This window comes from Mustela nigripes, chromosome 2 (assembly GCF_022355385.1).
Source record: "Mustela nigripes isolate SB6536 chromosome 2, MUSNIG.SB6536, whole genome shotgun sequence".
Taxonomy (NCBI): domain Eukaryota; kingdom Metazoa; phylum Chordata; class Mammalia; order Carnivora; family Mustelidae; genus Mustela; species Mustela nigripes.
In genome coordinates this window covers 115,222,196-115,239,622 of record NC_081558.1, presented here as the reverse complement: position 1 = coordinate 115,239,622, position 17,427 = coordinate 115,222,196, and the positions used below count along the sequence as shown (strand labels likewise).

At 36.8% G+C, this 17,427-nt stretch overlaps 2 long non-coding RNA genes across 3 annotated transcripts in view; one reads left to right on the top strand and one right to left on the bottom strand.

Annotated features, from left to right (window-relative positions):
* Positions 1-17,427, bottom strand: part of LOC132012017 (uncharacterized) — a 136,017-nt gene that overhangs the window by 45,155 nt on the left and 73,435 nt on the right. The gene's annotated exons all lie outside the window — the stretch shown is intronic.
* LOC132012016 (uncharacterized) overlaps positions 13,695-17,427 on the top strand; it is a 129,970-nt gene continuing 126,237 nt past the window's right edge. Inside the window, exon 1 of the long non-coding RNA XR_009402502.1 lies at positions 13,695-13,711. This is a non-coding gene — a long non-coding RNA (uncharacterized LOC132012016). The remainder of the gene's footprint in view (positions 13,712-17,427) is intronic.

Sequence of the window (17,427 nt, the reverse complement as noted above, 5' to 3'; positions counted from 1 at the left end):
TGATAAATATATTGATAAATGCATTGTGTGTTGATGTTCCCAATATCCAGAGTAGATAATGTGGAATAAGATATGCAAAAGAGAGGAGAAAAGGAGAATAAATTATTTATTGCTGTTTATAAAATTGTGACTTTTTTCCAGGGTGCCTCGGTAGCTCAGTCAGTTAAGTATTCAACTCTCGGTTTTGGCTTAGCTCAGGATTATGGGATCCAGTACCACGTCGGGCTCTGGGCCCAGTGGGACGTCTGCTGAAGATTCTCTCTCCCTCCTTGTCTTGTCTGCCCCCCCACCTCAGATAAATAAATGTTGGGGAAAAAAATGTAGCTTTTCCCAATCCAAAAATAAGATGTGCGGCTATCTGGTGTTTTGCTGGTTCCATGAACTTGTCTGTCTGTTGCTCTAATTGTCTATCTGACAATGGAATATTATGCAACCATAAAAAAGAATGAAATCTTGCCATTTGCAACAACATGAATGGACCTAGAAGGTATGATGCTAAATGAAATAAGTCAGACTGGGAAAGATAAATACCATATGATTTTACTCCTGTGGAATATAAAAAAAATAAACAAAAAGCTGAATCAAAACTATAAATACAGAGAATAAACTAATGATTGCCAGGGAAGAGATGAGTGGGGTATGGGCAAAATGAATGAAGAGGAATGGGAGAGACAGACTTCAAGTTATGAAATGAAGAAGTCATGGGAATAAAAGGCACAGCACAGGGAATGTAGTCAATGATACTGTAATAGCATTGTATGGTGACAGATGGGCTACATGTGTACTGAGCATTTACTCCTCTGTTGTACCCATGAAATACATGTTACATTGTATATCAACTATACTCAAAAATTTTAGTAAAATAAATACAGATATCTAATGAAAAATACAGAAAATGGAATCAAATACTAAAATATTTTATTTACATACAAGTACCTACACTTTTTTTTTTTAAGATTTTTATCTATTCATTTGATAGAGAGAGATCACAAGCAGGCAGAGAGGCAGGCAGAGAGAGAGGGGGAAGCAGGCTCCCCGCTGAGCAGAGAGCCCAATGCAGGGCTCGATCCCAGGACCCTGAGATCATGACCTGAGCCGAAGGCAGAGGCCTAAACCACTGAGCCACCCAGGCGCCCCCAAATACCTACACTTTTTAAAAGGAATTTAGAGGATTGAGTCTTTTTTTTTTTTAATATGTTTCCAGGACCCTTGGATTTGCAGGCAGAGCCTTTTTATGAAAAGTTGTGGAAGCTGATGGTTTATGCAAGTCTGCCTTAAAAGCTCAATTCCAGTCCTCCTTGCCAAACCCAAGCATGCCCAGAGCAAGTGATCAAGGGAGAGAGTGGTACGAAATGAATTTTGAGATACAGCCAGAGATGAGCTCTTTTAGGTTCTGCAGAAGAGGCGAAATAATCTGTACTTAATTCTAAGTGTAATATGCAACTACTGGAGGCTTTTATTTCTGAGCATGTCATTTTTGACATGACCTAATATACATTTTTAAATCAGAGAAAAAGATTATAACCACTTCCTAACTAGCTATGGTGTCTCTTATTTTACATAAGAAATGGTATTTTTTTTTTTAACTTACTGATTTAATTTTTAGACTATGGAAGTAATTTATGCTTTTCTCACTGTAGAAAGTTTAGAAAACACAGAAAAATGTTTAAAAAGAAAATAAATAAAATCTGTCAATCTAACCCAGAGGTGAGCAAATTAGGGCTGTGAGGCCAACCACCTGTGTTTTGTAAATCAAGTTTTATTGGCACACAGCCCCACCCATGTGTTTACTGTTATCTCTAGTTGCTGTCTACACCGCAAGAGCAGAGTTGAGTAGTTGTGACAGAAACTAAATGGCCTGGGAAACTCAATATGGTTACTGTTTAGTCCTTTACAGAACAAGTTTGCTGACCCTGTTCTAACCTTCCGAAATAATGTTAACTGATTAGCACATTTTTCAAAGGTATATTCTCGAAATATTTTTAAGGAGTCAAGATGGTACTATGAATACAGTTATATGTTTTGCTGAGTTTGTTTACTCGTATACTATCAGCATTTCACATGCAGTTTATCATTCATTATGAAAGATAGGCATTTTCTAAAAAAGATTTTGTTTATTTGAGAGAGAGAGAGACAGCAAGAAGCAGTGGGAGGGGCAGAGAGAGAGGGAGAAGCAGACTCTGAGCAAGGGAACCCGATGAGGGTTTTGATCCCAGGACCCTGGGATCATAACTGGAACTCAAGGCAGACACTTACCTGACTGAGCCATCCAAGCACCCCAAGATAGCCATTTTTAATGCTTGCATACATTTTATCTTATAAAGATACCATCATCTACTTGAATAATCCCTTATTTCTTCCATTTTCTGACATTTTGGTTTTTGAAATTTTTCATTTATAAATAATGCCATAGTGAATATCTTTATTTATAATTATTTTCATTTTTATCATTTCCTTAAGCTAGACTCCTTAAGGTGAAATTATGAAATCAAAGAGTATCACCATTTTTAAGACTCCTGATAAATATATTGAGGTTTTAAATCATTGTTCCCCCAAACTCGGGGCATCTGCAAGGTCGTATAACATCATTTGGGTAAACTACAACAGTGGAGATTTCTTTGGAAAATCTTGGGGAAGTTACTAAGTTTTTTATAGTTTAAATGTGAGTGAAGGTAATTGTAAAAATAGCTAACTTTAATTTTAGTTAGAGCATTGTTCTAAGTGTTATACATATGTTAATTCATTTAATCCTTGCCACAATCCTTTGGGATAGTTTCTATTATCCCTATTTTAAAAGTGGAGCAAAGACTAAAATTTAGGCAATGAGGGTGACCCCAGATTTCTGGCATTTAATCAACATGTTAAACTGATTGAGTGTTCTGTATCTTGTTCCTTTTTTGTGTGTGTTCACTCCTCTCATACTCTGCTACTATGAAAGATTATGTCCTTTGTTAAATTTTTAGGAAATATATTTTGACTCTAAAGGTCCGTGACTTTAAAAAAGTTGGAAACCCATTTATTTCAAGGACTGTATTCCTTTGGGAGGAAAGTGATTAATTCCCATTAAATACTTCTCCTACCGCCCCACAGGGCTTTCTCAGTGTTTCTTCATTTTCTCATCTCTCAGTACATTGCCTGGTTGATATTTATCTCCAAAGTTTAAAGTTTATACATCATGCTATTACTGAAAAAAATAGTTTGGTTTTATTCCTTGTTATTACTACTATGAACACAGGGGAAGGCAGAAGCAACCGCTAGAAGCCCAAGGAAAATTTTATCTCCTATTTTTAATGCAGACACAACTTTGGTTTGATGTTATAATTACTTCTTTCGTGTTTCTAGCTATTTTTAAAACAAATTTACACCATTTTGTGCTTGTGTGAAATCTCAAGGATAATGCTCAAGAGATCCTCCAATTATTTTTCCAATGGGTAAGCCCCACCTCTTAATTGTTTTAATTAGCAAACCTATGAAAATTAATTAAAATTGGCATCATACTTCCAAAATTGCATACCACTTACTACTAAACATAAAATCTTAATCAAAACATTGAAAACACTTGAATCCAACTTGCTTTAATTGTCTAATACACTTGCTTGAGGAGGAAAAATAATGAAAACAAGGTGAGTAAAAAAGTGACTTTTCAGGGAATTTTTAGAACCTTTTAAATAGTGCTTCAAAAAATAATGATGATGCAAGTTTTTTAAAAATTCTATCAAGATACACAGCTTGCTTTTTTAATTAATTAATTAGTTGGTTAGTTGTTTGTTTTAAAATTTGAGAGAGTGAGTGAGAGAGAGCACTACTGGGGAGGCAGAACAGAGGGAGAGGGAGAAGGAGTAAAGCAGACGCCCCGTTGAGCAGGGAACCCAACCAACTGTGCCACCCAGGCGCCCCTATACAGAGCTTTGTTTTTAGTGGAGGTGTCCATCCTGAAGAGGGGGAAGCCAGTTACCTCCAGTCCCTGGCAGCTTTGTATGGAGATGAAACCCAAGTGCAGCCTAGGGAAAGGGCCTTAGGGACAAACAGAGTAAAGCAGGGGAAAGACAAGAAAAGCAGATGGCCTGGCAAACATTTGAAGAATGCTCTTACTAAGTGTCAAGCCCTCGTTAGGAACTTTGTCAAAGGCTACCTTATATTTTTCCCAAAAGAAACCAGGCTGAAATCTGTTATTATTAACCTCATTTTATAGATGATGAAGTCAAATTAAAAGTCAAATTTAAGTAACCTGCCTAAAAGCAACTCTGAAAGGCAGGACCTGTTCTCTTTTCCATCTGCTCTTTCTCCCTTGGTGGTACACGTGCTGTTATACAATCTGGATCGTGTCTTCCCTCAAGGTCGAGTCCAAATTCATCTGTGCTATGGCCACTTCAAGGAGGGAGACAGTTATCTGAGCTGACTCCTGAACATGACTAAGTGGGGAATAACAAGAAAACAACAGCAAGAACAATAACTGATTGAAATTCAGTTTATTGTATGCCAAGCTGTGTTTTAGATTTAGCACATTTCCACCAAAAAATATCGGGAGAGGCAACTACTACTATTATTATCTCTTCTCTCCAAGAGGAAACTAAGTCATCAAAAGTTTAATCTGGGAGTGATAAAGTAAGTGGCAGAGCTGTTATTCAAACCTTGGTCTAATCTGAGAACTCAGACTTTTAATCACTTTTCTTGGAAAACACGTGCACATAGCCTTATAATAGTCACACAGGTATGATCTTAAACAAGTACAAGAATAGAGCTTCTTAAAGTGAAAGAAAGACTAGAAGTTGGGATGAGAAAGGGGAGATTTTGAAAAAGGTATCAAGACTAATAATGTATTTATAGAGCCAAATATTTAACTTTTTAAAAATTCCTGTTTATTTTGCTTTGTAAACATTGTCTTGTTTCTGTTTCTTCACTAACACTTCATCTGTCATTATAAAGATTTCTGAATTGGGCTTTTTCAGTTGATGAGAAATTAGCAGAAATGCATGAAAGCTGGCACAGTTATTGTACAGTGGGAAAGATTTAGCTAAATGTGGATTATTGTTCGTTTGGAATAGTTGTATCAATACCTAGTTAGGCGAGGGCCAAAAAATTTCAGTTATAAAAAAGTGAATTATAGGGCACCCGGTGTGGCTCAGTCCATTAAGTATCTGACTCTTGGTTTGCCTCAGGTCATGATCTCATGAGTCCTGAGATTAAGAGCCCCATGTGGGGCTCCACTCAGCAGGGAGTCTGTTTGAAGATTCTCTCCCTCTGCCTCTCCCTTCTACATGTGTGAGTGCGCACATAGTCTCTCTCTGTCAAATAAACAAATAAATCTTTTTCTTTTAAAAAGTGAATTATGAAACTCAGACTGCAATATTTAGTATACCAGGCAGACAGCTAATAAATGTTTTTAAAAATGCATGAATAATAATGCTGGACATAAAGCATTTTATTTAAAGACTATGTCTACTAATATTTATGATCTGCTTAGAATAAACTAAAACTGTTTTGAAAAGAAAACAGCATTTTCTGAAGGACTAATGCTTATCTATGCAAATTAGATGAGTTCTCAAACATGTTTTCAGTAGTGGCTTTTATTTTAAAAAGTCACTATGCCTGCTCTTTTCCCAACTATTGTTTTTATGCGTACAGTACAAATACATCTTTCCACAGTCTTCCCACCGATCTGATGTGTCAAAGCTGACGTCAGCACTTTCTCCTGTTGTATGTGTTACATGTATTTTATTTTTAAAACATCTTTCCTATTGTATGCAAAGACATACAAAATAGAGGAACTGGCAATATTTATTCTTTGGCCCATTTGTTTTGGAAAGTTTTCTTGAAGTAAGCCTTCACACTCATTCTTCAAGCATAGTGGATGCATATTTTTTGAGTTTTTCTCTGGATGTGTTGTAAGACAATGGTATCAACAGTGTTTCTCTAACAGTCTATTAGTATACTTTTCTCCACTGGTATGTGCATCTCTATCATATATGTTCAGTAATAGACTTTAGTTGATGATGTAAATGCATTTTCTTTATCATATTTATAATTTGATTTTGGGGAGTCCTTCAAACCTCTGTAGGGAACCCTGGGTTCCAGAACACTGTATAGATGTGGGAAGTAGATCATCATTAAAGGTGAGAGACATAGGCAGATCTGCATTTAAAATGACATTTCTGGTTATGAAATGGAGGCTGGGTTAAAGAGTGGACATATTAGAACCCAGGAGATCTGCTAGAAGGTTGTGAGAGACAATGGAAGTTTAAACTTTAGAGTATGAATTAGAAAAGATGCAATATTTGAGAAGTAAATTAATAAAAATTAGATGATTATGAGTTATCAGAATTGATCATCAATCAATGGCTTCTTGCTTCGGAGACTACCTTAACTAATGGTGAAGCCAGCATGCTGAAAACAGAGGAACATATTTATTTTGGTGCGCAGTGAAGCAGATAAAGAATTTGATTTTCAATGTAGTGAAGCTCAGGTACTAAATGCCCAGTGAACAGTCAAATACAGACCTAGAACTCAAAAGAAAGGGCTGGTTGTGAATTTGATACCCAGATTAATAAGGCCATGGGAGTAATGGCCAAGGAGAAAGTGGAAATGGAAGAGAAGAGGGGTGCAGGCAAATTCTGGGCCCATGACTTGTTCCAGAGCACATAGAAGAAGAGCCTTGGATGACATCAGAAAAATTAAGTGGAGCAGGAAAGAGCTAATGCTACAGAGGTGTACAAAATAGAAGCCTGGAAGTAGGAAGAGGTAGCTAGTGCAAGGCCATAGAGAAATGCATTGTGTTCTTATGCCAGGTTCTCCTCTTCTAAATCCCTGTGCACTTTTGTCGTCTGTCATTCCCTATCCAAAAAAAGAAAAAAAAATCAGCCTTAGTAAATGATTTTACTTCTACTTCGCAAAGAAGTTTGATGCTATCAGGCATGACCTATTTCAGACCCTATTATCTTCCCCTTCACAAACCATTCTCCCATATGCCTTCCATCTTTCCTTTTTCCACTCCTCAGGCAGCTCTGAGTACTTTTCCTTCTTTTCTACTCCTGACTTTGTTCTCATGCTAGCTCTTCCTCCTCACTTCCTTAACAAATGTGGTCTCCTGAGGGCTTGTTCCTTTAGTTCTTAAAATATGGTTACTTCTCCTGCCCTCATACTGGCTTCCTGATGCCTGTGGCTCCAGTCCCAGCCCTCTTTCCTTCTTTCCCACCTAAAGTCTTGAATGATATTGTTTATACCCCCTACATCCCATATCTCTCTGCCATTCCCGTCTTCATCTCTGCAGTCTGTCTTTTCCTCCACCCCAGTGCTGAACTCCTCAACCAGAGATTGCTAGTGACTTTCTAATAGCCAACTCCTTCATCCTTTTCTATGACCAACTCAATCAACCTCAGGCCTCGTTTGACATTGCTGATTGATCAGCCTATCTTCATGTTTCTATGCCACTGTTTTATCCAGGCCCTCTTCCTGTCTCTCTGCCAGTTATGTCTCTGCTTTGCCAGTGTTTCATCCTCCTCCTAACTCACATGGTGGTTATTTCCTGAGTTGCTGGCCTTGAGGTTATTTTCTCACTATATACGCTCCCCACCTTCAGGCCATTTATCTACTCTGCCAGTTCAACCTGCCTTCTCTATTATAATGTCTCTCAAGTCTGTATGTATCTCCTGTCCTGTCAGAGTGGTTATCTCTCTACTACCATCCCTCTCAAGCCATCCACGAATTAAAACAATCCCTTATTCACAAGTGGCCACTACTGGCCCTGGGAGCCACACAGTTATGAGACCACTCCCTGGAGTCATTACAATAAGGTCTGAGGATCTCCAACAGCTTAGAATGGAAATTCTCCTTTGACATGTATCAGAATTTACCTGGAGAGCTTGTTAAAACACTGGTTTCTTTTTCTCAAGGTTTTATTTTCATTCCAGTTAATTAACATACAGTGATATATTAGTTCCAGATGTATAACATAGTGATTCAGCACTTCCATACATCACTGGTGTTCACCTCAACAGTGTGCTCCTTAATCCCCACCATCTATTCAACCCATCCCCCCACCTACCTCCACTCTGGGAACCATCAATTTGTTTTCTATAATTAAGAATCTGTTTCTTGATTTGTCTCTCATTCTCTTTTTTCCCCCTTTGCTTGTGTGCTTTGTTTCTTAAATTCCACACATGAGTGAAATCATATGGTATTTGTCTTTCTCTAACTGCCTTGTTTCACTTGGCATTATACTCTCTAGCTCCATCCATGTCATTGCAAATGGCAAGATTTCATTCTTTTTTATAGATGAATAATATTCCTGTGTGTGTGTGTGTGTGTGTGTGTGTGCGCGCGCGCGCACATCTTTATCCATTCATCAGTTCATGGACACTTGGACTGCTTCCACATCTTGGCTATTGTAAATAATGCTGCTATAAACATAGGGATGCATATATCCCTTTAGATTAGTGTTTTCATATTCTTTGGATAAACACTCAGTGGTGTGATCGCAGGATTTTAAAGTAGTTCTGTTTTTAACTTTCTGAGGAACCTCCATACAGGTTCCACAGTGGCTGTGCCAGTTTGCGTTCCCACCAACAGTGCACGAGGGTTCCTTTTTCTCCATATCCTCACCAGCACCTGTTGTTTCTTGTGTTGTTGATTGTAAACATTCTGACAGCAAAACACCAGTTTCTTGACTCCACCTCCACAGTTTCCTGATTTGGTAAGTCTGGGGTGGGACCAAGAATTTGTATTTCTAGTAAGTTTCCAAATGATGCCAATGCTGCTCATTCAGAGCAACACTTTGAGAACCACTGGCTTAGGACAATGATTCTTAAAATTAGCTGGACAGGGGCGCCTGGGTGGCTCAGTGGGTTAAGCCGCTGCCTTCAGCTCAGGTCATGATCTGGGAGTCCTAGGATCGAATCCCATGTCGGGCTCTCTGCTCAGCAGGGAGCCTGCTTCTCTCTCTCTCTGCCTGCCTCTCTGTCTACTTGTGATCTCTCTGTCAAATAAATAAATAAATAAATCTTTTTTTAAAAAAAATTAGCTGGACATCAGAATCACTAAGCTAGCTTTTTTTTTTTTTTTTTTTAAATTACCAATACTCCGAGCCACTACATATCTATTAAATCTGAATATCAGATGGTGGACTTCCCAATTAATTCTAACAGGAAATCATGGTTAAGATCTACCTGCATGGGATTCCTGGGTGGCTCAGTCAGTTAAGAGTTTGCTTTCAGCTAGGTTATGAACTCAGGTCCTGGAATCGAGACCTGTGTGGGGCTCCCTGCTCAGCAAGTCATGTTCCAAACAAGCAGCTTTGATCAGGTCTTTATTACACAAACATTTAAATACTTACTTTAAGGGCGCATGGGTGGCTGAGTCAGCTCAGGTCATGATCTCATGGGATAGAGCCCCCTGATGGGCTCCCTGCTCAGCAGGAAGTCTGCTTCTTCCTCTCCCTCTGCCCCTCCCACCTGCTTGTGCTCTCTCTCTGTCTCTTTCTCTCTCAAATAAATAAATAAAAGCTTTAATAATAAATAAATAAATAGATAAATATTGACTTTAAAAATTCAGTTTATTTTTTAAAGGAACTGCTGATCTTTTCAACTGCCATTCCTGTTTCCTTAGTTATTCAGCTACCATCTTATTCTCACAACTAATATAAACTTCACCCTGAGCTGAGAGCTCCTTAGGAGCAAGGACTGTGTCTTTATCAATCATTTATTAAGCATTTATATGCCAGTGCTAGACATAAAAATATACATACAATAAGTTCCTTTCCTCATGGGTCTTAAGTTCTACCTGGGGAAAATGATATACAAATATAATCTAAGATAATTCATATTATAATAAAAATAAATTGTGATTCATTTTAGTTGAATTGATAAGAAAATCTTAGTAAAGGGGGAGACATTCAAACTGGGCCAAATGTGTGTCAAGGACAATAACAAACGAAAAAGACTTTGGGGAATAGCGAAACAGATATGAGCTACTACTGCAGGGAAAGATTCCTACATGGCCTAGGGTTTATTTGGACTTTGAATACAGAAGATGAGGATAAAATACGAAACAGCTTGGTATGTGTCTAGGCATGTATGCAATAGGAAAATATACTATTCATAAAAGGTAAGTTGATTGATGAAAAATAAGGGAAATAAGTTTAGAGAGATGCTGCCTTGGAACTAGATTTTGCAAAGCCCTGGGAACTAAGCAAAAAGTAACCTAGATTTGGAAGCTCCAAGGACTTAATGCAATAAAGCCATATAGGTTCTAAAACCAGGCACATGAAACATGGTAAAAGCGAAGCTGGAGAAAGGTTATTCCAGCAAAGATGTTGTGGATAAAGATAGCAGATCAGGGGGCACCTGGGTGGCTCATCGGGTTAAGCCTCTGCCTTCGGCTCAGGTCATGATCCCAGGGTCCTGGGATAGAGTCCCACATCAGGCTCTCTGCTCAGCAGGGAGCCTGCTTCCCCCCCCCTCTCTGCCTGCTGCTCTGCCTACTTGTGATCTCTGTCAAATAAATAAATAAAATCTTAAAAAAAAAAAAAGATAGCAGATCAGATCATCTTCAAACCAATTTCATTAATGCAAGTGTCTAGGCATTAATGCTGGAACATTTTTGGAAAGCAAATGTAAAGATATATATATGACATTTTATGAATATCATCGGGGATATTTAGATAATAATATTACTAACAAATATAGCAAAGGTAACATGGAAGATAATGAATCGTTTTTTAAGTGAACAAAGTTTAATTTAGTGCCATATATGCCAAATATGATGTGACAACAGTATAATACTATAATACACACTTACATAATAAGTATGTTATATTCCATTTGAAAGCTGTTTCCCACTATATATATTATTTTACCAAAGAAATTATCCATTTCTGCTGGACAGGATCTCATCTCATATTTCTCATACATTATAGAGCCTGCCATTATGAAGGACATAAATGTGGCATTTAATAATATGAGAGACTAGGGACTCTGAAAAACAATCTGAGGGGTTTGAAGTGGCGGGGGGGGGGGTGGGAGGTTGGGGTACCAGGTGGTGGGTATTATAGAGGGCACGGATTGCATAGAGCACTGGGTGTGGTGCAAAAATAATGCATACTGTTATGCTGAAAATAAATTTAAAAAAAAATCTTATTGTCTGGTGAAATAACTGAGGCCAGAATTATCAGAAAACTAGCTTGTCCTAAATGGAGTCAGCAGTGAATAAGAATAGAATCCACTTTCCTTCATTGCTCTGTAACTTCCTAATATTGATAGAGTGGGAAAAGTTCCAAAGAGTGCCATGTCATTCTACATAATAAAACAATGAATCAGTTTATCTTGTGATACTCAGTAACACATTTTATGGATCTAAAACTTCAAGGGAAATAGTGCAAAATCTTATGTTTCCTGTCCATTTGGGTGTGTTTCTCACTTTAAAAAAGGTGATCTTAAGAGGGGGTGGTGGGGAAAGGGTAAGAAAGTAAACCCCTTGAATCTTTCATAAGTGTATTTACTTCACACACAAAAAAAGAAAAATAACTTCAATTCAAGAAAGAGAGAAAAAATGTTTGAATTCCCCTTCCTTGACAAGATCCAGGGCTTTCCTGTGAGAGTAAAATGCACATTTACAGTAAGTTTAGGTTTGAGGGTAGAATTTAAAGGTTTTGTCCATCAACATATCATAATGAATGGAGGTGACAGGTGCATAATGGCGCTTATTTGAGCACTTTTGGAAAGAGCAGGGGAGACTTTGCAGGGCAGTAAGGGAGTTTAAAAATTTAAGAATGTTTCCTTAAGGATGCTTCTCTTTTCAACAAGAAACAACATCTACTCAAAATAAGTTGGCAAATCCGTGTTCAGAATCTACGTTGATGCTCCAATGTTCCAGAATGGTTAAGGAAGGAAAGAGAATCTCAAGGTCACTGGGAATAGTCTGTAGAGTATTCTTATAGGGCTTATCTGTGCTCACATGCCTAATTTTTTTCCAAGTGCAAAGAATGGCCACTTGCTTGAGACAGGCCCAGTGCCATCCTTTATTCAAGTTCCTTTATATTCCTCTTTTTAAAGAAGCTGTCAAGTTCTTTTTCTGCAGCTGACAGAAAAGGCCAAATCTGTGGTACAGGAAAGGAGGCGCAAAAAGAAACTTTTTTGTGTTGATGTTTTACTAAGTGAGCTAAGGAGAATTTTAGAATCATGTAATTTACTCTGGAGGCATTTACTGTACATAGCTATAGTGATGGTAATTTCTTTCATTGTTGAAGTGAAAAGATAACCATCAATCAGTTGTCAATTGGTCAATTGCAGAAGTGATGAAAAGAAACTGGTAGGAACAATCACTTCTGTGGCTACCTAGACCATTTGTAGGCTTAAGAAAACTATGGGAACTGGATTGCATTATAAAAGGGATTGGACCAGATTTTCAAAAAGGTGAATAGGCATAATTTCCTTGTAAAGGATTGCTTTGCGGTTACACATAATCAGGAAACGTATTTTTTTAAAAATGAAAAAAAAATGGCATGGGATTAAAAAAGTGAAAATTTTGTTTTATTAAACTGGGTATCAGGTAAGTAAGCGAAAAAAATCTTTAATTCCAGTGTGTTCTTAGTGGATGAAATAAATATAACTTACAGTAACATGAGACATGTATTTTAGAACAAAGTAATGATTGTATTCATGCCTTAGTCTCACTATTGGCACTTTAAAATAAATAACTTTCCAGGTATTTGTCATAAGAAACTAAACGTCCAGACTAATTTTGAATACTATTAAGCAAATATCTACACATAATTTAATTTTTAAAATGTCTGGTAACTCACATAAATGTTAGAATAAGTTTTAAAATCATTAACTTGCATAAAAGGCAAATGGGCAAATGGCATTTTGAGATCTAGTGTTATACGCAAGATTTCATTTTAATTTATCCTATTTTCCTAAGAGTTGCAATGATATTGATTTATTCTGAGAGAGTTCCCCCCACACACAGTGATTTTTTTTTTTTTTTTTTTTTTTTTTTTTACTGTGGTAGGTAATAAAAAGGATTACAGGCCCCCAGAAGGATGAGATATCATCAGTTTGTAATCCAGCCCATGGTTTCCTAGATACCGTATTGTCTATTCTGTTCCGCTATGTGAAAAATGTTGAATATCAACAATGGGTTTCAGTGCTGTATTGTTGAGTTTTGTATGAACTAATCTAGCTTCACTAAGGAAAAAAAAAAAAAAAGAAAGAAAAGAAAAGAAAAGAAAGAAAGAAGAAAAAAAAAAAGAAAAAAAAAAGAACCACAGCTTTGGACAAAAGTCTATAGCCAGTGCATTTGAAACTCCCCTTGCACAAGGGCTGACTGTAGCTGGGGGAAGACAGTTTACTCATTTGCGCTCTCCTTTCATGCAGTCAGCTGGCCCTCTTCTCAGGTGTACATCACCTATTATCATTTCACCTTGTTTTGATTCTCTGATGAGGAAAATCCCAGGACTTATCAGCTGGGATAGGCCTCATTTACACGACAGCCCTGTTCAGTGTTTGGAAGGTAAGCTATTTGCACAACTTCTCTGCTGTAGAGTGCTGGCCTAGCTCTAGAACTTTGCAGCATATCATTTATTTTTAACTTTTACTTTTTCTTCTCTTTTCTTTCTTTCTTTCTTTTTTTTTTTTTTTTTCTGAGAAAGAAAGCCTGACAGGTTTCTCCGGAAAAGTGGCCATCCATGGAATGAATGAAATGTTCCCTTTCTGTTCCAGTAAGTAATTGACTTGTAACTAAAAATTGAACTGGCTGCTATGTCAAGTGCAATGTGAGCCGTCGCTGGCACAGGTGTTGCTTACTCTTTAGCCTGGAAAGAAAAGGGGCTTAACCTGTGATTAAATTTCAAGTCAATTGACCTCAACATGATAGTACATAATTCTCACTTGCCTACCGAATGGCCTGAGTTCTCATTTTGACCCTGTTTCTGGCACCTGTGTTTTTAATGTTTGGTGTAGTAAAGCTAGAGTTGTTCTTTTGGTTAGAAATAAAGTGGGTGGAGAGCAGTTCTAAGTAAATACCAAGTGATGGTCAGCCGACAAAGTCTTTCATCCAATGCTCAATGTGTTCTATTTTTTTTTTTAATGCAATAACTCTTAAGTTCATGTAAACTATTACTCAAGCTTTTATTTTAAAAAGTATGGATTCATGGACAGCCATTTTATTACTAAGGACACTCAGTAAATCCAAATCAGTGAGTTAAAACAAGCAAAGGATGTGAGGATTATGATGCTAAGGGCTTTCAAATGCTTCATTTTGATTATTCAACTGCCCATAGGCTTTCTAAATTTGCCTTTTATGATTTGTCAGCCTAGGAATGAAATAGCAGCATTGTTTTTCTCAGTTTCTGTAAAAAAAAAAAAAAAAAAAAAAAAAAAAGACTGTTGAACTTGAGCGAGATGACCTTTATTTGAGTTTTGGAGACAAACCTATATATATATACCTACTTCCCCAAAGCAAAATAAAAATCATTGACATCTAACATTGCCATTTATACTTGAAGCTATTCTCCATTCATTTTATGTAAAATGGTTGCATGCTAAGAATTGGTCTGTGAGATGAGAGCAGTCATGGTCTGTTGTTTTTTCTTCCTCACTTCCTTTTTAACCTGAGAATTAGAAGAAAATGCTGATGATGCTTGCTTAACCCTGCTTTTAGTGCCAGGCTGTGACCAGCTCTCTGTGAAACCATTTCTGACCCTCTGCTTGCAGTGGTGAGCTTGAATTTTTCCCCTTCCTTGCCCATCACTGTCAGTCAATTATAGGATTGAACTGAACCAGAAAATCTGGTACAGTCTGGTAATTAGTACAAAGGGTTTCCAGTCTAGTGTAAAGACGGAGATGCAAGAGCCCCAGCAGTCACAGAAATCGTTTTGATTGGCCATGGACACTGCCTTTTAGTGCTGCTCGGTGACTTCCTAAAGATATTGCCTCCTACCCTACAGGTCTTCTCCTTCAAGTACATTATGGACCTTTTTTAAAGTCATGTGTGTGTGTGTGTGTGTGTGTGTGTGTGTGTGCGTGTGTGTGCGTGCATGCGTGCGTGTGTGTGTGTTTCTTTTTTTAGATCCAACTTCTCCATTTTTAGCCTGTCATTTTTGCCTATCAAACAGACACATTTTGACTTGCCCAACAAAGAACCAAGTTATCAACACTCACAGAAACTGACATTTTTAATTCAGGCTTCATTATGTCTTTGAATTATGACAGTGAAGTACAAAGACATTTTAAGAGTTTTTTTCATTGTTTTTTTTTTTAAATCCAGCATTGGGATGTTTATCTTTCTTGAGTATTCATATTTCCTTCTCTAGCTTTATTCTCAGTAATATATAATTAGCATTATCAAAACCATCAGCTATTATCCTTTATGACTTTTGACCTTTGTTTTTTTAGTATGTCTCAAGCTCACGTTCTCTAAAATAAGTAAAAACTCCTTGAGAGATTTTAATGAAATATCTTAAGGTTACAAAAACAATAATTTAAAGGGTGAGCACCTTTGAAACAAAAACAATAAAATAATTTAAAATGTGAATCTCTTTTAAGCATGCCTAGGCAAGTAATGGATTATATGATAAAACTATAGCAACAAGATAAATTTCAGAAAAAAATATTTTATAAATCAAACTTGCATTTGATGATAAGTGCAATTTTATAGCCTATATTTTAATCACACATTTTTAACCACTACTTTGCAGTTCTTGGCTTATTATCAATGCTATTTTGGGGTAAATTATATTTTTTTTGCAGAAGCAAACATCCTCTTTGATTACAGATTACATTCACTCATTAGTCACACATTAGATACAATGAAAGCGTTTGGTAACTTGTCAGTGTAGCAAATGACTGCCCCAAAAGATAGACATATGTATCTTTAAGGACAAATTTAATTTCTGACACCCTGTACAAAATTGTAAAAGCAAAGTGTCCAAAATAATAGGAGCAAAAGAAAGCACACAATTTTTTATTTCCATGGATGCTATCTTTAGAACAATCTGCATGATGATTTTGGTTGTGATGCTTGTGTGTTGGGAATCTTCTAACGGACTCTTTATTTACCCACATCTTAATATAGCTTTAAATATCTGTTTTATCCAATGTACAATCTTAACAAAAGTAGTTATGTTACCACGTCTGGTACTGATTTTTACATGTCTGACTTTGCTATTAAATTTCAAGAAGGTTAATATTGCTTTTGTAACCCTGTCATGAGTAATGCATTTTCCCAGTAAACATGTCATAATTTTAAAAGCTGCTCAAGAAGCAGTGTTTTTGTTGAAATAGTTTTGCATTCATTTCTCTATTGTTTTTTAACCATAATATAGTGTAATGCTTTGAAAAGAATACGCATATTTATGTAATTAACACTTTTTGTTTTTAGCAAAACCTTGCCCATTAAAAACTAAGAAGGGCTGAGAAAACCATATAAATGGGCAACTTTTCAATGACAATATTTGCATTCAATTTTAAATTACCATCAAGTCTATATCTTGAAATGTATCCATAAAAGGAGTGAGGGAAGAGTATATTCTGGTAATATTTTCTCTATTTTATTTTTTTAATCTAAAATAAATGTTGACATTCAAAAGGTGCTTGCCACGCATAGTATGGCAGGGTTCTATATTCTAGAAGAACTGAATTCTCTGTGGGTCAGTATAAAATTAGAAGCTTAAATATGGACACATAAGTACTCTTTTCTACTGCAGTCTTAATTCCTGGTGGCAGAAGTAAGACTTGGAAAGAATCCTAAAGATTAGCTAAACTCATGGTTTTCAAACTGTGTTCCCCTGAGCTGTTAGGCTCTTTGGGGATACTCAGGGTCATAAGGCCTCCCGCTTGGCCTCCCATCTTCTTGAGACCAGAGCATCTCTGCTTTTATCTGCTGTGACTATTAGAGTTCCAGGGAAGAAGGGAATCTCATGTTGGAGACAAAAAAGTAAAAAATTGTTGACTGAGGCCATCTTATAGATAAAGAAAGCAGTGTTTACTTAGGATGCGGTGCTAAGTCAGTGACAATGTCAGTTTTGTATCCTGGTCTCTTGTCTCTTGGTCTCAAGTTCACCCTACTAAATTACAATAAACTTTCCCTATACGTACAGTCACCAGTCTTTTTATGTAGTCATCCTGAGCTATATTACTAAAAACGCACACTAAGAAATCCATAGCCCCATGTTCAAAATAAAGATGCTATGGAGGATAGAGTATCTAGGTAGTGAATGCAATTGAGCAGCATGTCGACCAAAACCAAGCCATTTAATCCTGTTAAGTTTGGGTGTACCATTACAGCCCTTAGGTAAAATACTGATTCACTTATTACTTAGCAAAATAATATTTAGGGAGTATTTTTTTTTTAATTTTTAGTTGTGGTAAAAAAAAATACATGATATACAACTTACTATCATAATATTTTTAAGTGTCAAGTTCATAGTGTTAACTA